Source organism: Protopterus annectens, chromosome 9.part0 (assembly GCF_019279795.1).
Source record: "Protopterus annectens isolate FY-2018-M chromosome 9.part0, PAN1.0, whole genome shotgun sequence".
NCBI classification, from domain to species: Eukaryota; Metazoa; Chordata; order Ceratodontiformes; family Protopteridae; genus Protopterus; species Protopterus annectens.
The window spans coordinates 634,489,043-634,507,288 of NC_056743.1; the positions used below are offsets into that span (position 1 = coordinate 634,489,043).

The 18,246-nt window shown below is 41.4% G+C and overlaps 1 protein-coding gene across 3 annotated transcripts in view; it reads right to left on the reverse strand.

The window, feature by feature from the left end:
* The window catches only part of PPT2 (palmitoyl-protein thioesterase 2), a 361,371-nt gene that overhangs the window by 200,747 nt on the left and 142,378 nt on the right, over window positions 1–18,246 (reverse strand). The window lies entirely within an intron of this gene.

Genomic DNA, 18,246 nt, shown 5'->3' on the forward strand with positions numbered 1-18,246 from the left:
ACCACTATTTGCACATTCATCTATCTACCTATACTTTGTTGACTGGGTTAGTCCCACTAGACTAGTAGGCTCTTTTCAGTCAAGACCCGAGGTGGCATTTTTATACCATTAGGGAAAATGTGGCCAGGGCTTTGGGGAACTTCCCTAGTCTTTCTGATAGGTGCCACAGGATCTTTTACATATACCTAAGCTACTACCCACTCAAGCAGACAGGACCATGAAATAATATCTCATCCAAATGGATGACACACTCAAAAGTACTGTACCCCCCCCCCTTATGCTGCATATCAGTGCCAGCAATTTATCTATCTGGTGTGGGAACAGAACACATAGCCTTCTGTACCAAAGGTGAGTGTGCTTCCTGTTGCATCACTGATACAGTTCAATATCGATATATCAAATGATATAAACATCATTTAGTCAATTATGATTCTGACAGCCAACACAAAAGAAAAAGTGCAGTTGTGTACCTACCATAAATGTAGATGTTCGAGTGTATTCACTGTTGCAGTCATTACACTTGGGTTATCCTGCTGGCAGGCGACCCGCAGTCGGCCCGAGTTCCAAAGTCTTGGTCCGGCGTCGGTTGCTGTCGCCTCTTCCCTGACGTAAGTGCGCCAGGGGTATAAAAGCTGCAATTGACGCCATTTTCTTCAGTTTTTCTTGCCCCAGATGTCAGGTGTCCCCAGATAGGAAGGCTGAAAAGATAAAAATATGCCAAAAACCAAGCATATATTACTATAAACATTTCCTTCATCTACAAGCAAATACACCACATAGGTTGTATAGAGTTGAGAAGTACAGAAAAGTCCCAGCAAAGAAAGAGGGATGGTAGGTGGGTAACATGGACTGCAACAGTGAATACACTCGAACATCTACATTTATGGTAGGTACACAACTGTACTATGTTCATCGTGTTTCACTGTTGCAGTCATTACACTTGGGTAGAATCCCAAAGCTGAGTTTGGGTGGCTGGGTCTAGATTGGATTTGGCGAGGCTAACAAGCCCTGCAGAACTGCAGTGGCAAAGCCTGCTCTGGATTTGGAGTAGAGATGTAGGTGGTAGTGCTTGGTAAAAGTGTGCACTGAGCTCCAGGTTGCAGCTTCTAATATGTCTTTGGTTGGTACTCCTCTGAGGAAAGCTGCTGAAGTGGCTGCTGCTCTGGTAGAATGGGGCCTAATGCCCTTAGGCACAGATTTGCCATGTTGTGCATAGCAGAAGCGGATGCAGTGTCCTATCCATTTGGAGATTGTCTGCTTTGTAATAGGCTTTCCTTGTGATCCTGCAGCATAAGCTACAAACCAGTTGCTCATTTTTTCTGAAAGCTTTTGTTTTGTCCAAGTAGAATCGTAGCTGCCTGTGTATATCCAAAGCGTGCATAAGTCTTTCCCCTTTATTCTGGGGATTTGGGTAGAAAGTAGGTAAATGAATGGTTTGGTTTAAGGCCACATTGGAGACCACTTTTGGCATGAATGTTGGGTTTGTCCTAAGAGAAACCCTGTCCTGATGAAAAATGAGGAAAGGTTCCACAGCCATCAATGTCTGTAACTCTGAGACTCTTCTTGCTGAAGTTATTGCTAGGAGCAGAGCAGTTTTCCATAACAAGAATTTTAGATCAGCTATGTTGGCTGGTTCAAATGGAGGCAGTGTTAGTTTTTCTAAAACAAAGTTGAGGTCCCAAGTAGGTACTGGTGCTCTCCTAGGGGGTCTTATATTCTTTGCCCCTCTGAGGTACTGTCTTAGTAGAGGATGTGAAAAAATAGGAGGATCCGGATTGTAATGAGCTGAAATGGCAGAGGCATGGATTTTAATAGATGAAAAAGATAGGCCTTTGTCCAACATCTCAGTCAGGTATTGCAAAATCTGAGGTATATTAGGGACCAGTGGGTTGAGCCCTTGTGCCTGGTTCCAAGCACAGAATCTTTTCCATTTTTCTGCATAACATTTCCTAGTGCTGGACCTCCTGGCTTCCAAAATTACATCCATAACAGCTTTAGAGAGAGGTGCAGTCTGAGTGGCTACATTATCTGCTATGCTGCCAGGTTTAAGGTTCTGAGTTGACTGTGCAGAATCTGATTGTTTTGCTGTGTCAGAAGATGAGGAATTTGAGGTAGAGGCCAAGGTGGGCCTTGGGACAAAGTTTTTAGGATTGGGTATCAGTGCTGGCGTGGCCAGTCTGGTGCAATCAGTATCATTTTTGGCCTCTCTTGTCTGACTTTTAGTAGCACCTTTGTGAGAAGAGGCATCGGAGTGAAGGCATAGACTGTCAGGTTTTTCCAGCTGAATGATAGAGCATCCACTTTCCATGCATGAGAGTGATAAATCCTTGTGCAAAATTTCTGTATTTGGCAATTGTGAGGGGAGGCAAAAAGATCTATGTCTGGGCATCCCCATTTCCTTGTTATCATGTTGAACACTTGTGGATTCAGCTTCCATTCGTGAGGATCCATGATATTTCTGCTTAGTTCGTCTGTTAGTGTATTTTTTGGTCCTGGCAGGAATTGTGCTTGCAGATGTACCTGGTAGGTCAGTGCTGTGTTCCACAAAGTTATGGCTTGTCTGCATAGGGAGTATGAATGTGTGCCCCCTTGCTTGTTTATGTACCACATAATGGTGGTATTGTCCGTCTTTATTAGTAGTTGTCCTGGATGTATTAGGTCCTTGAAGGCTGTCAGGGCATTCTGTACAGCTAGCATCTCTTTTTGATTGATGTGAAGATGCATTTGCTCCTTGGGCCACGTGCCCTGAATACATTTTCCTGCCAAATGTGCTCCCCAGGCATAATCCGATGCATCCGTTGTTATTGTCTGCCTGGCTGTAGGTAAGGTGAAAGGCTGTTCCTTGTTGTGGTGACAGGCCTGGGACCACCATCGAAACTCCTGCTGTAGGCAGGGAATCAAGGTTATGACTGTCTCTAGGCTGTGACAATGCCGAGTCCAAACACTTTTTAGATACCATTGTAGTTTCCTCATATGCAGTTTTGCATATGGAATTAGTAGAATGCAAGATGCCATGTAACCCAGGACCTGCAGAATTTTTCTTGCAGGGAGCTGGGTTTTTGCTGCCATCATTTGAAAGTAGTGAGTCTGTTGTCTTTGTTTGTCTGGCGTGAGATAAGCCATCTGGGCAGTTGTATTTAAGCTTGCACCCAGGAATATTATCTCTTGAGAGGGCACTAGTTTTGCTTTCTTTTCGTTTACTGTGTACCCTAGGCAAATTAGCAATCTTTTTACAAACGCCAGGTGCTTTAGAAGAATGTCCTTGCTCTCTGCTTGAATAAGGCAGTCGTCCAAGTAGGGATAAATTTGAATTCCTTTTTGTCTGCAAAATGCAATTACTGGTGCCAGGCATTTTGTGAAGACCCTGGGCACAGTAGATAAGCCAAAGGGCAGTGCAGAGAATTGTAATGCACTGAGCCTGCTATAAATCTGAGGTATCTTCTGCACGATTGTCTGATTGGGACGTGCAGGTATGCCTCCTTGAAATCCAAAGTAACTAGCCAAGCCTCCTTGCCCAGCATGGGCAGAAGTTGTTGAAGTATTAACATTTTGAATTTTGGAACATCCAGGAAAGTATTGAGGATTGACAGGTCCAGTATTGGTCTCCAGGCTTTGTCTTTTCTGGGTACTAAGAAAAGTCTTGAGTAAAATCCTTGTCCCTGTTCTTCTTGTGGAACTTTTTGAATAGCTCCCATATCCATAAGAGCAGCAATCTGTTTTTGTGCCTCTGCCCATTGGTTTTGTGGCAGGTTTGGTATACCTTTTGGTTTTGGAAGCGTGTGAAAGTGGAACCTGTACCCCTGAAAAACTATATTCAGTACCCATTGGTCTTGGGTGATCATGTGTCAATTTTTTGAGAAAAGTGCTAGCTTTCCCCCTAGGGGTGCTGTCAACTGGTAAGAACTTGGCATTTGCAGAGGGAAATCATTGTGACTGTTTCCTATAAGGTTGTGATTTGTCTTATTCTCCTTTGGGGGCTGAAGCACCCCATTATTTAGGTCTGTAGGAGCCTTGGGGCTGAGATCTGCCTCTTGGGTGTCTGTATCTGCCTCTTTGTGGCCTATCAGACACTGGACAGGACCAATTTTTTGAAGGCCAGTTTCTGCTAAATCTAGGTGGTTGAACCTGTAAGAAATCTTTCACCGTTTGTATTGACTTTGCTTTATCCTCCATTTTCTTTAACACCTCTTCTGCCTTAACACTAAACAAAGTATCATGCTGTAGAGGAGCATCCAATAATTTTACTTTAACATGGTCAGGTAAACTTTGTTCTTTCAACCAAGCATGTCTTCGAATTACTGAGCCTGTAACTGTGGCTCTAAAAGAAGCCTCTAATGAATCAAAACCACATTGCAGAGTATGCTTTCCCACTTGTTCAACTGCATGCAATAAATCCTGCATTTCTTTACTGTCAGGACTTTCTGTATTTGTAACCATTTTCTGCTTTAACAATGACATGAGATACTGTTGATATTTAAGCACGTGAAACTGACAGTTTAAAGCTCTTACAGCTAAAGTAGCAGAAGTGTAAACTTTTTCCCCCCATCTGTCCAGAGCTCGGGAATCCCTATCTGAGGGGACAGGATTTTTGGCAGTGGAAGCTTTAACCCCTTTAGGACCCTGAGAAATTGTTTCTGGGTCTGCAGCAGGTTTTTTATAAAGGAATTTATGAGAGTCAGGGACCCTGTAGTACCTGTCTGGCTTTACTGGAGCAGGGGGTAATGAATCTGGAGACAGACTGGACTCAGAAAAAAACATCATCTACAATATCAAGCACAGGAGGGATAGCCAGGGGCCTGTGCTGAGGCAATAAAAGAAAATCTCTCAGCCTTTTCTTGGATTCTGAGTAATCCTGGCTCTCCCAATGGAAATGCTCCCTCATGGTGTGCAGGGTTTCCCCAAAGGAATAATCCTCAGGCTGTGAGGCTGAAGGAATGGACTCTTCAGCATCAGAGTCCTCATAGGGAGGGAGGGAATAGCCCTGATCAGAAGAAGAATCAGAGGAAATGGAAACCTGATCAGAGGAATCATAATCAGTGTCTTGCCTAAGCCTTTTGTCAGGAGGGGGATGGGAGCCCCTGATTAAAGAAATAAGATCTTCGGCCATTTTAAGCATCTGTTTCTTTGGCATGGATGACTGTTCTGGAGAATGCTGCACTTGTTTCCTTGTCTTTAACGGTGTTTTTGACTTTGCCTTTGCTGCTGCAGAAGCCTTAATTGTAAGCTGTGAAGGTCTGAAAACACCCTCAGCAGCTCCGGACCCATCTGAGGGTATAGTTTCCGTAGGCCCAATACCTTGAGTTTCCACAGGCCTTGGTGTCTCCACGTGGCTGTCGGTTAGGGCCTGTGGCTCTGAGGTAGCGGGAGTCAGGGGCTGCGAAAGCACCTCACTGAGAACTGGCGAACCGGCGACTGGCCTAGAAGAGGCTTCGTCGTCGGTTTTGGACCTCGGATGCCTGTCTTTTTCTTTGTCTTTGCATTTTTTATATATTCCAGTCGTCGGCTGTTCCGATGGCATTATATAATTAAATCTTCATCCAAAACAATATAAAGCAAAATCAAACCGACATTAAATAGTGCGTTTATTGAATCAACACAAAACCGACAACTAGTGACATCGTGGTCAGGGCCTAGGCAAGGAATGCAGTAAGAGTGAAAGTCCTTATGAGGTATTTGCTTCCCACAAGAAATACAATTATTAACTTTTACTGACATCGGTCTGGAGCAAGAAAAAGTTTCCAACGGGTACTTAGCTTTATTGAAGACTTCGGTTCTGAAATTCAATTTTGAAAATCTCAGGAGTCGGCTGACCGGCACTTGCGAACTGCTTTTGCTTCGGGCACCGCGCGGCAAGAAAGGCTGAAGAAAATGGCGTCGGTTGCAACTATTATACCCCTGGCGCACGGACATCAGGGAAGAGGCGACAGCAACTGACGCCGGACCAAGACTTTGGAACTTGGGCCGACTGTGGGTCGCCTGCCAGCAGGATAACCCAAGTGTAATGACTGCAACAGTGAAACACGATGAACATCTATAAAACAGTTAACAAATGAGTCTCAGGGAACTGATACCAGCTCTTCGGACTTGGTTATTAGACTATTAATCTAGTTTGGTAGCCATTAAACATATAATGTAAAAATGGATAATTACAATTTTCCTTGTTTACTGTCTGCACATTTAAGTCCATCTCAACAGATAATTCATATTGGGATTAAAGGGCATCATGGAAGGTCATTCTAACTTAAAGTATATTTCTGTTTACCACAAGGTAACCTATCAAGTACCACCCATGCTGACAGACTGTAAGAATGATGAATTCTGTGTAGTTGTTAGGTGTACATGCACAAACAAACAAGACTTCTCCTTTCCATTGTTTACAGTCATACTGAGGCAACCCTTTAATTAACTCATAAAATCTTCAACCAAACATTACCTTGTCTGAAGTTTGTGTTATACCCCACACCTTTGTCAGGTCTCTCTTATGGGTCATTCAAGAATTCTAGTAACAGATGGTTCCAGACCTTATAGAGTGTGAAAAGGTAAGGCCTACCTTACCTATCTAGCTGATACTTTTCAACCTTTTCCATGAGTTCTGGTCCTTCTCCAGCAGTAAAGTGGAATTCCATATGCTAAAAGCCAGTTTCTATTGCCAAAGTCTACTCCATTTTAATCCATCCTGCTCCTGCCTGCCACCTGATTGACATCACATCTGTCCGTCACTTTATCTTGCAGGCGGTGAACCCACACAGTGGTTCTGTGCAGCTTTTTATGAGCTAATTCTGGCCAAGTTACATGGATCATCCTGCTATCAGGTGCTCAACACTGCTCAAGACTGAACATTACTCCATGGTTTGGTCTCAGCGTCCCAGTATTCCTGTTCTGAGTTAGGTTCTCAGATTCTTTAACTGAACCATCAGGTGGACATTTTTGATTGATGCTTGTCTGACCCTTCAATTCAAGCAAGTTTCCCAAGGATAACTTTCCCAGACCATAAAAGTATAGATAGCGCAGCTCTACACATCTCAAGGACATGATCCATGTTATTGCCTGTACACTTGACTGAGTTCTTACAAATTACCACAGAACTTGGTAGCTACTTATGCCATGTCTGACTTTTTAAATGATCAATCACTAATGTAAACAGCAAAATGTACTTTTCAGTCAAAACTATCCAAATTACGAATGTGAGGAACCTCTCTGAACTGACATTTGGAATGGACCTGCAACAGGCTAAGTGTGATTTCTCTTCATACCCTACACCAATCTGATGATGGAGTACTTCAGGTTTACCTTCCTATCCATACTCACTAATACAGCACCTACAGGGGAAAGCATAGTTAAGAGCATTCACTTGGATGTCTAAGGTGCACTAGAAGTGCAAAAGAGTAACGGACAAGGCATGGAGGGCCTAACTGTCAAATTTCTGTTCTTGATGTATACAAAGCCCTTATGAACTACTGCACAGTTAAGATAAGTAAAAGAAAGGAATATCTCACAGATGTGTGGCAGTTTAAGTATGCTGGGTTTCTGTCACAAAACAACCTAACATTTTACAGATGAAGCTCCTCATGGAGAGTCTAGGTGCTTGTCCTTTTCTTTTTCACTGTTTGTGAACTGGATATGACTTTCCTATAGAATAGTCACATTCTTTCAGTATGCTGATTGTTCTGTGTTTAAGTGCTGTCGCTAGGGATGATAACTCAGCTGGACCTGCATTAGACGCTACACTCTGCAAACTTGAAAAACCTGGCACTGTACTATTACTAATCCTTCAAAATTTAAACTCACGTTATCTGACCCTAGTTCTCTTATTGCAGACAGAGTTTTACTCTTTTTATCCTCACTTCCAAAGATGGTACACTCATTTCCACTGTGAACAAAGTTAAACATCTCTGACTCTTGACCAGGAGTAGTCTTGGAACAGTTACATAGCTATCAGTATCAAGGTTTACCACAATAAGCTATTCTCTACAGAGTCTTTGTTGGAGCATTTCTCACTGGGTGTGTGCTGGAGTTATGCCCAATCTGACTAACCCAGTACTCAATTGTAACAAATAAAAACCAATAAATTAATTATTTTAAAAAATTCAAAGACCAGCCTGTCTGATCTGAAAATGTTTGGTTAGCAAACCAACAAGCTAAACAGTACATGTTGTTATCCGTATGTAAATGCAGAAATCAAGCGAACCATTTTGTAAAATAAATTGTGCAACACTAGTCAGATTATGCAAGAAAAAGCATTAAAGAGTAAAAGAATTTGTAGGTTTTTTATTCATTCATTTGTTAACTGAATAAATCCACTAAATAGAAGTGTCTCTTTCTGGGGGCAAACCAAAACCATTCTGCTGTTTAAGCAACTTGTTCACAGAGTCAGACAGCAGACAAATTGAGAATCTGTGAATCAGAGTGAGTTCATCAGGATGAAGATAATTAGGCTCTCTTCTAAACTGCTTAGTAGTTTCCTGGGTCAATAACAAAAAAGGCCCACAGTTTGGTAAAAGAAATGTGCAGTTTCCTTTAGTTCATCAGGTTAAATAGGTAGACGAAAACAAGAAGAAAACGTAAAACCATGTACTGATCAAAGGTAAATGAATGGACAGTAAGAAGCTGTGAACAAATGTGCACAGGCAATGCAAATAAAATATATTTGGTTGTACAGAAGGGGTCAAGAATCCAGAAGTAAAAAGAATGGCAATGGAGCTGGAGGAGTCTGAAGTATTCATTCGTTGAGTAATAAAAAATAATTAGAAAACAGTCTTATAAAATAAAGTCACCTGACTGGTTAAGGGACAGAAAAGAATGTCTTGATAGAATAGAAAACCCGCAGAAAGATGACCTAAGGACAAAGAATTACAAACTACATCTAACTTCTAAACAGCGCGATCTCAGCACGTCATTTAACAAGTTCCCTTTGTAACTTTAACAGGCCTCCATCGTGTTATACATAACAGTTCCATAATTCTTGCACTACTTTCCAAGGTGCCACGGTACAGCAGCGGGTGCTTTTCTCATTACATAACCTGTCCTGAATTATAAATACTGCAGATTTTTCTTCTACTTGTTGAGACAGAAATATTACGTTGATCTATGTACATATACAAAAAAATCTTACTCTAAGATTACACTGTTACATATTCATAATTAAAAATAAGATAGATATTCAAACCCCACTGCCTGCTATGACCCCATTCATCTTATGTTTTCAGGAATGCTTCAGAGTGAAATACAAGTGATATAATAGCTGAAACTGTCACTAACCTCATCAAAAGGGCATTTTGCTACTTCATTAAAATATCAGTAATCAAAAACATGTTTGGGCATACTGAGGCTGACTGACAAGCTTTCTTACCAGAAAGTAACACACTGTGCAGTAAGGACTTCTGAAGCAGACAGACATACCTAATTATTTAAAAAACGTAAAAGCTCAGGCAAGAGAAAGCATGAAGCATGCAGCAAAAACCATGCACAAAACAAGGAATGAACTATTGTCACTAAAACTGAAATAACAACCATAAATTCAATAAAAATGTCAAAAATACATTAAAAAGCTATCAAAAACAAGCACTGACACCATTTTCTATTTTCAATAATGCATTCCAGGATGGATATTAACGAGAATAACAGATTTTCCAGGGGTGAAATGGTGCAACACTCTTAGGCAGTCAGTTATTTCCTTATAATGCTCAACCTGATGGATGATATTACTTACATACACATGAGAATGCTTTGATGAAGCAGCATACACTGATCCAAAATAAATGAAAGAAAGTGTCTTTTACAGTGTTAAAGGTAAAATAAATTGCAGGGTTCAAGATACCATGCAACTGCTGTGCCAACCAGCTTATCAGCTTGTTAGGGGCACAATACAGAATCAGATGAATAAGTCCAGAAGGGGGAAGACTGTGGTGGACCCCCTTCCTGAGTGTCCTCTGAACATAAACAATATTATACAGCTAAGGAGAAGGCCTAAACTGTTTAATTAAGCAAAGAGCAGTGAAAAACAGTAAACTAAATGAAGAACTTGCTCATTTTAATGAGATGTACTATTAAAATAAAACAAAAAATATGTCATTTCATGTAATAAATGCAAATCAAGTTTCTAAAATGGCTCATAATACAAAAAAAACTAAAACACAGTCAGGAAAAATCATACCTTAATAATGGCATGTTAGTACACATAACAAGAATATATATTAGTTGCATGCATCATACAAATGTATGAAGAATATAAAAAAATGTAAAAATAAACTACCACATGGAACCCTACTTATATCTGCATTGCTTACTGTACTTAAAAATCATTGTTGCACTTTAAAAAGTTACCGTTTGTCATTTTTGCTTGTATATCTGTAACATAGTTGTAGGCTACACACTCAAGTGCGCTAGCCTCCTCTGTGTATTTAGAGTTATTTAAGTTGCTGCATTTCTGTTATCTGTGAAAAAAGAAAAAATACAAAAAAATAATCTCCCTGCTTTCCCGCCTTTCTGTACTAGTCTAGTCTGGTTTTCAGGCTTTGCTGAATCCGGGACTGTGGTTAAGGTTCCTGTGTTGCCCATATCATACTTGAATAGTTAGGTGGCTTCCTTGTTCACTGTGAGAGAGGGAACTCTGAGCAGCCTATCTGTCCCTGTACGAGTGGTCCCAGCCCAGCAACTTGTAGCTCATTGGCCATATTGGGCTAATTTCTATCCTTTTGTTCTCCCTGGTATAAAAATTGCTTAGCGCGGCTTTGCGCATCGGGCAGCGCTGGTTAATCGGGTTTAAACTATTCCCGGCTCCACAAAATCTACTCTTCACTTTTTCCCTTGGAACTGCTCTAACTCTCAAATTAAACACTCTATTCTAAATTTAAAACCCTGCACTTGCTCATATAAGCAATTTCTATAAGTTAAGCACTAATAATCTAAATAAGCACTACATCCTCATATACTCCCCTTGAGTACTTTATCCCCTATTAGTCATTTCTGATTCAGTTGCAAAGGAGTTCCCTATACTATTCTAGCATGTCCAAAGGTCAGTTACTGGTTTCCTCTCCAGTCCAGCAGGTGAATCTGGAAATCTTGAGGCAATGTTACAACTGCCTCATGTACACAGACCACCCTCTCCTCCTCCCAACAAGTACAAATATATGTGAGAGATGCAACCATATAGCCAAACTGGAGGCTGAGCTCTCTCAACTCAGTACTAGCGTAACCAGTTAGGAGGGGAAGGTAACCACACACACCACAAATCCAGTCTCACATAGTCCTACCACAACTGCAGACCAAACACATAAACACGCAAAAACATACTCGGAGGCTCTAAATAAAAATCTGCCAAAACAGCAGAGACCTCCAAAGCAGACACCCAAGCGACCGCTACCCCAAAACAAAACACAGGCAACACATAGCTCACAAAGTCAGTGTGCCAAACAGCCACAGCCCTTAAGGCTCAACAACATACCTGATACACTTGTAATAGGTGACTCTATAGTCAGACACACTGACGTCCCGCTCACCAGGCTGAACAAAGAAAAGGTCACAGTGAGCTGCCTGTCGGGCGCTAGAATCCGCCACATAACACAAGCACTCAGGTCACTCCAAAGCAAGTACAAATATGACTCAGTCATTGTCCATGCTGGTGTGAATGACCTGAGACGTACCTCCCTGGACTACATGAAAAGAGACATAGAGGAGCTCTCTGATCATGTAGCCCAGGCCGGTATGACCCTGACCTTGAGCAGCATCTTACCCTCACCAAGAATGATGCCTCAGTATAAAGACAAAATGATCAATTTCAACAATTGGCTTAAGTATTGGTGTCATTCAAAGGGGATCCAGTATCTGTCTGCACTGGGATGACATGCTCGACAAGCCACGTTGCTTCGCAAGGGACGGCTTGCACCTGTCACCCATGGGCTTTTGGGTTTTGGCAAAGGCTCTTGCCACCCCCATAGTGCCTTTTTAGGCAAGGCTCAAAAGACTAACCCACCTCCTTAGACAACACAAGTAGAAAGAAACTAAGGGTAATGCTGCTCAACACCAGAAGTCTAAACCTCAAGATGCATGCTCTCGAAGCCCTCCTCAGTATGGAGAACATTGATGTCTGTGCAGTGACAGAAACCTGATTCAAGGCTCCCGAGAGCACCCCAGCACTACCAGGTTATACCTCATATCATGCTTTTCGACCCCAAAACTCAGACCGAACCACAAAAGGAGGGGGAGTATCCATATTCATCAAGGACACCCACACCTCCAGGTTAGTGGCATTGCACGAAGCATCTGAGACCATCCATGTGCAACTAACAGTGGGCAAAACTGCCTTTCAGTTTGTAGCATGCTACAGACCACCCTCTCAAACTCAGGAACCCCACTCGGCCTTCCTGAAGACACTGGAGAATATGAAGGCCTCTCCAAACACCATCATATTGGGGGACTTCAACTATCCAAACATAGACTGGGAGCATTACTCAAGCCCCAATACCCTAGCCCAGAGGTTCCTAGAATTCATAAACTCAAATGCTATGGAACAATTGGTCACCACTCCCACAAGAGGGGAAAACATACTAGATCTGATCATCACCAACATGGGAACACAATGTTCCATACCAGAAGTATACCCTCATTGGTAAGATCGGACCATAAATTAATCTCACTAGAAATCCACATCCCGCCCCCACCCCCAGCACAAAAGACCACAGTGAAGAACTTCTCAAAAGCTAACTTCACACTTCTTAAAACCAAAGTGGAATCCTTCAAGGCCCCCAGGCCAGTGGAAACCACGGCCCTATCTGCTGAATCCTTTATAAACGCATTCTATGGACACCTTCAGGAATGCATGGATCATGCAATCCCAAATAAAACCAAGACCCATTCCCCCAAAGGCAGGCGTCCTGTCTGGTGGACCCCAGCCATAAATAAGCTATACAACAGAAGGAGGAAGCTACTACATGATAGAGCAAAATCCCTAAAAGGGAAGGCATCTCTGATCAGTACTAGCAAAAAACTATGATCACTCATAAAAACATCCAAGGCCACTTTCAAGAGAAAAATTGCACAAGCAACAAAAGATAATTATATGGCTTTCTTTAGTTATGTTAGAAACCTGGGTGGCAACTCCCAGATATGCTCAGAGTTAGTCCATAATAACAATAAATATACTGAACCCTCAGACATTGCCAACATCCTGGCAGACAGGTTCAGTGCAAACCACCCCCCAAAAAGAACAAATATCTATCCCAGCAGAGTGTTGCCTCCCTGACATCTCAGATGCCCAGATGAGAGCCGCCCTCTCCAAAGCAGAAAACACAGCATCAATGGGACCGGACGGTGTTCAGGGCTGCGTGCTACATGAACTCCAAGAAGAGCTATACCCTCACATAACGCTGCTATTCAATCTTAGCCTTACTACAGGATATGTACCCAAAGAATGGCGTACAGCAACAGTAGTCCCACTCCACAAAGGAGGCGCCTCTACGGACCCTGGAAACTACCGCTCCATAAGCCTGAATAGCCTGGTCTGTAAAGCTATGGAGAGGATCATTATGGAGCTCATAAACAAAGACATTGGGGACCTACAGACACTGGATCCTACCCAATTCGGCCTTGTCAAGGGCAGATCCTGCCTCCTGAACCTGGTATATTTCTTTGAAACAGTCACCAAGGCCATTGATGAGGGTAAGGTGGTCCACACAGCCTACCTAGACCTCGCAAAAGCCTTTGACACAATACCCCACTCGGGCATCGTAGACAAACTCTCCAGCCTAAATATAAACCCCTATGTCATAAGATGGGTTACAAACTGGCTCAAGGACAGAACCCACATGGTCAGAATTGCTGGAGCCATGTCAGACTCTAAACCAGTTACAAGTGGCGTCCCACAGGGCTCAGTCCTGGGACCTCTCTTATTCGGAATATATTTTTCTGAGGTACAGGCTAACACGGGAGGACTGTGGCTGACCAATTTCACAGATGACTGCAAACTGGGCGCCATAATTGACTCTCCAGCTGACACAAGCATCCTCCAAAAGGGTCTCATAGAGACGGATAACTGGTGCCAGAGACATGACCTTAAACTAAACGCCAAAAAGTGTATAGTTATACCCTTTGGCAAAAACAAAGTGCCCATAATTTACCACATAGGAGGTAATCCATTAAGTACAGAAGAAGTAATTAGGGACCTGGCGACCCAAGTTGATAGTAACCTCTCCTTTGACAACCACATTGCCAAAGTGGTTAGGAAGACCTTCTATATAGCCCACCTTATCATGAAAGGATTCACATCTAGATCAAGGGAGGTCATTGTGCCCCTTTACTCATCCCTCATCAGACCCATAATTGAGTACAATGCCCCACTTGGGATGTACCTTACCCGACACCTGCAGCAACTAGAAAGACCCCAAAAGTACCTAAGAGGATCAAGGGACTCAAACAGATGCCATATGCTGCTTGGCTAAAGAAACTCCAGCTCTACTCAGTTGCATACCGCCTACTCAGAGGCGATCTATGCCTGACGTACAAAGCCATGTCCAACCCTGAATTAATGGACATGCTCCACCTCAGAAAATCCAAATCCCTTAGAGCTGAGTGACTTGAACCTCAGCATAGAAATAAATAGGACATGCTGGAGGGATAGATTCATAACCCAGAGGCTCCCTTCACTCTGGAAGAGAATCCCAGTCCATGTTAGGCAGAGCCCCTCACTGACTCTCTTCAAGAAAAATCTTGACGAGTGGATGGGAGATCATAGGTTTACCCTGGGAATCACTTCTGTGTCACTACTAGACAGAGGCACAGTAAACACAACCTTAAAAAGGGCACAGTAAACTCATTCCAAGGGGTGGCGAAAGCCAAACACACTCTGGCTAGGCTTGTAAATGCCCTAGGGCAGATAGCCTAGTATGAACCTATGAACATGCACTGCTGTTGCAAGTGCTGCACAACATGGCATTACAGAGAATGCTAACTAGAAGAAACCATTAGAAGTAATTCTAAATTTTCCAATGCCCGAATTTACAACATTTCAGATGATCATGACATTATCCCAAAATGTAAAGATTCAAACTATCAATCTCAGTGCCAAAACAAATACCCCTCAAACAACATAAATAATAAATTTAACTACATTAGAGTGAAAACTTGAGAAAATTTTTTTGTAATACACATCATCAATACCAGCTCAGTACAATGCAACATCCATGGTATCGGTTTGGCTAAGGCAGTATTAAACAAACAGCGCTTCACATTCATTCAGTCAATAAATGCTCCATAGTTACAACTCTTCACTTAGAAGGTACCTTATCTATTCCAAATAAAGATTAAGGAAATTCAAGCACAAACTTCAGGACAACAACTAAATATGTGGGGAGTATGTATTCACAGTGATGCATTCCACACACCCACATCATCAAAGTATGCTTGCCACCCTGGCATGGAGAACATACATGTAAAGGTTTATGCCCACAAAAATGAAGTAACAGTAATTGTAACATTTTCTGCAGATTAAATAAAAAGGACAAACTATTAGCACATATAATAATGACAGCAAAAGATAAAAAAGATAATAATGGTAGATTTGTAGTACTGAGGGGCTACTGGCAAGGGAGGAGGATTACACTGGCATGTACTTACATTCCACTGAAATCTGCTATAATGGAGCTTAAGAAAATTCTAGGAGAAATATTACTTGTAGATGGAGACTAGAATTTGATTTGCAACAGTGACGATGTGACTGGGGGTTCCAGAAGGGAAAATATAACAAAGGAGGGTTGATTTTTAAAGAAATTTATGAAAATATTTGACATGTAAGATGTGAATTCAGTACTAGCAGTTCGGAGTGAATTTACATATTATTCCCCAAAATACAAAAACTGGGCCAGGCTAGACAGAATTTACATTTCACAGGAGCATGTGCATTTAATTAAAGGTCTTGATACACACCCAATAACTGTTATTGGTGCATGATCTCAAATAACTAAAATAAAAACACAGGGTAATGAAATAAAAATAAGACACTGGTGTTTTCCCACCTATCTGTTGAAAAGAGAGGCAGTTAAGGAATGGGTAGTGGAAATTATTCAGGACCTATTAGAGAATATAGAAATTTCATAAAATTAAAGTGGAGTTTAAAATTTGGGTGGAAATAAAAGAAAGGGAGATATGATTAAGAAGTAACACAAAACATTTAAAGGGACTGACAAATGTTAAAGTATTGCAAAACAGGGGGGCACTCGCAGAGCAAGAACAGGAGCAACTGCAGAATGCTAAGCAGAAAATAAGGGATTACCTCAAAGTACGCATGAGTTTAGAAAGACTGTTGTTAAGCAACTGTTTTTGATAATAACCCTAGAGCACAAAAACTTTCAGCATACCAACTCCGGCAACAGAAAGTAGAAAGGGCTGTTATCATGCTTAGGGAGCCTAAAACAAGGAAGATAAAAAGGCATCATGTAGCAGTATTAGAAATATTTTGAAAATTCTATGAAAGTCTGTATAAAGCAGAGAAATATGGAAGTCAAGAAAAGGTAGAAATGGAAATGTTTATGGAAGAATTAAATATGCCAAAGTTAGAAGTAGAGGAGGCTCAATTACCAACAGTTAGGATAGGAGGAGATGAGACAAAAAAATGGTGATGTATAATAAATTGACAGGAAAGTCCCCAGGAACAGCTGGTATTCCTGTGAAAGTTTCGAGAGAAAAAAATGATGATGATCTGGAAGGTTTTGTTTAACATTATTTTAGGAGGAGGAGGAGTACAACTATCCTGGAAGAAAGAAGTGGAAGCGGTAATATCTAAAGATGGTAAAGATCCATCAGATCCAGCTTAATACAGGCCCATTTCAATACTAAACCATGATTATAAAGTGTTCATGTCTATAATGGCTAAAAGAATGGCAAAACTAATGCCAAAATTGACAGATATGGATCAATGTTGTTTTGTAGAGGGGAGGCAAACATTTGACAACATTAACAGAACACTGATGATCCAGAGGGAAGCAGAATGTAAGAAAATACCATTGTTGTTGGTTGGTCTTGATGCACAGAAAGCACTTGAAAGAGTAAGCTGGGACTTTATGAGCAGAGCAATGAAAACATTTGCATTCCCTGATAAAATTATAAGGTTGATTAGGAGGATATATGAGGGATTGGAGGTGAACATTAAAGTGGGCAGGGTCCTCTCTGAGAATTTCTGCTTGAGCAGAGGAACCAGGCGGGGGTGTCTTCTCTCCCCTTTGTTATCTGCATTATATTTAGAACCACTGGTAAAGAACATAAGGGACTCAGACATTCCAGGACATAATTGGTATGGTAGTCAAGAAAAGCTGGCTGTATTTGCAGATTATATTATTTTCTACCTGACAAAACCAGAAAGGGACATTACAGTGTTGTTTAACATTTTGAGACAGTTTCAAACCTTTTCAGGATGTAAACTTAATGAAGCTAAAACAAAGAAAACAGTGGCAAATTATGTACCCACACATGAATTGGTTCAGCAATATCCACACTGATGGGAACATGATAAAATGAAGTATTTGGGAGTAGGGAATAAAATGAGTGTGGTGTGGCAGCTAAGAATATGTGGGAAGAGACTAAACAAACAATAACACAAAAAACAGAAAATGGAAGCACTGTTATATGGATATTGATAGGAAGATACAATCAGTTAAAATGTTTTTAGTTCCTTTATATACAGGTCAGGCATATTTTATCAACTAGAGGAGAAGTTGTAGATAGCAATTAATAAAAAGCTGAAGGATTTTATATGGGAGGAGAAGACAGAAAGAATCAAGTGAGATAAGCTGATTCTTCCAATAGAAAAAGACAGACTGGGATTACGCAATTTGAGTGGGGTATTTCAGAGCAACACAGTTAAGGCACAAGCAGAAAACTACAATTCAAAGTGGAAATGTATGATGACAAAATGGGGGGGGGGAGGCTCAAGAAACAAGGACAGACTGGGACTTTGGATGCAGACCTTTAAAGAAAATAACAATAACCATACTGAATTTTATATTCACAAAGCAGAAGAAAGTATTCTAAGAACTAAGCTAACACAGGAATGGAGAAAGGAGATTCTGCCGATAGAAATGACTGCAATTAGAGATAGAAAATTAGGCAATGAGGCTGGAAGTTATTTGAGAAACTGGCAAATGAACCAAAGTAGAACTAGAGAGGGAAAGGTAACATAATGGGAAGACCCCAAGAACTTGTTTGGACTGCAGGTCAGAGATTGCCGTCCCTATCCAGGATTGATATCACAGTATAGGA